Source organism: Gekko japonicus, unplaced genomic scaffold (genome assembly GCF_001447785.1).
Source record: "Gekko japonicus isolate JY-2015 unplaced genomic scaffold, Gekko_japonicus_V1.1 scaffold639, whole genome shotgun sequence".
Classification (NCBI taxonomy): domain Eukaryota; kingdom Metazoa; phylum Chordata; class Lepidosauria; order Squamata; family Gekkonidae; genus Gekko; species Gekko japonicus.
The window spans coordinates 911,981-913,457 of record NW_015176471.1 but is presented as its reverse complement, the minus strand read 5'-3'; the positions used below and the strand labels follow the sequence as shown (position 1 = coordinate 913,457).

Sequence of the window (1,477 nt, the reverse complement as noted above, 5' to 3'; positions counted from 1 at the left end):
CAGAGGGGGAGGGGAGCTGGCGCTGGGGGGTTGTCAAAAGGGGCGGGGCCCTTCCTGTCATGATCCCCTCGGGGGGTGTCTGAGGGGCGCCCCCCCCATACCGAGGCCCACCTTTGAAGAGATAGTCGTACTCGTCGTCTCGGGAGCCCCCCATGGCGGTGGCGGCGACGCCTCCTCCTCCTCCTCCGCTGCTGCTGCTTCTCCTGCTGACCAGGAACCGACGGACCAGGCGCGGCCCCTCCCTGCTCCTGCGGCGGCTTCCTCCTCCTCCTCCTCCTCCTCGGTCCCGCCCGGCAGCCGGCCCCTCGCCAACCGCAGGCCGCTCCCCGGGTCAGCCGGCTTCCGCTTTGCGAGAGACCGCTTCCGGGTCACGGGTCACGGGTCACGTGTCCCCCCTGAGTCTGTCCTGGTTCTGAGGGAGGGAAGAGCCACTCGGGGACGACACTTCCGGTTCGCGAAGGGGCGTGTGGGGGGAAAGAGCGCGGGCGGCGCCCTAGAGACTCGTGAGGAGGAAGGGGCGGGAAGCGGCGGCCTCCATTTGAGGGGAGAGCGGCGTCGGGTTTCGAATGAGGACCGGAAGTGGGGGGCAGCGGGGGAGTTTGCGCAGCTCTACGTGACAGAAGGGCCTTAAAGGGGCAGCAGCAGCCGGGAGGGGACATGTCAATGGATGTAGTTGGCCAGGGGTCTTCTGAAGAGTGGAGAGGGCCTCTGAATGCGTACAGAGCGCGCCCCTGTCCCCGCCTCAGGAAGGCTAAAAGTCTGAGCGCCTCTCCTTTTGGGCCCCTGAGCATATGCAGAGGGCATACAGAGGCAGCGGGCAGAAAGCACAGGCTGGAAGGAGGCACAGGGACAACCACACCACAGGGAAGGGGGCGCTTGGGGGGGGGACCAGCTCCTTCCTGGTCCCCCCCAAGCGCGAGTCAAATGCACTCTGTGCATGCCCAGCAGCACCTTCGCCTCCTCCCCAGCCCAGATCCTGGCCCTGGGGGCCCGATCCTGCTTCGCGCGTGCGAGATGAGCCCCCTCCCGGTCTGAAATTGGCTGCGGCCGCTTCCCCCTCCCCTGCCCTGCGCCTCCAAGCCGGAAAGCGAAGGCATTGCTACTATTAGACAGGAATTGCTGAGCGGAGGTGAAAGAACGATTTAGAGGGAGCTCGAGAGCAAGTTTCTCATAGCGGTTCCATGGTGTAATGGTTAGCACTCTGGACTCTGAATCCAGCGATCCGAGTTCAAATCTCGGTGGAACCTGCCGGGTTGTATTTTTTCCCCTTTTCCTTTCTAAATTCCAATTTTTTAAAAAGAAGACTGAAGTTAAGCGAATGCGACCGTTTCCCGATGGCTGAAACGGATATGATCACATCTCTAACCAGCTCAGAGGTCTGGCAAACTGTCTAGCCATTGGTTTTAGATACACTAGGATCCTTTCTTTCCCAATCTGCTGCACTTTTAAAAATTCAAATCAATAGGAATTCATTTCG

General features: G+C 61.1%; 1 non-coding gene across 1 annotated transcript; it reads left to right on the top strand.

Annotated features, from left to right (window-relative positions):
* Window positions 1-1,175: 1,175 nt before the first annotated feature.
* Window positions 1,176-1,247, top strand: TRNAQ-CUG. Its single transcript has one exon. It is a non-coding gene; the product is annotated as a tRNA-Gln (tRNA).
* The last annotated feature ends 230 nt before the right edge of the window (window positions 1,248-1,477 follow it).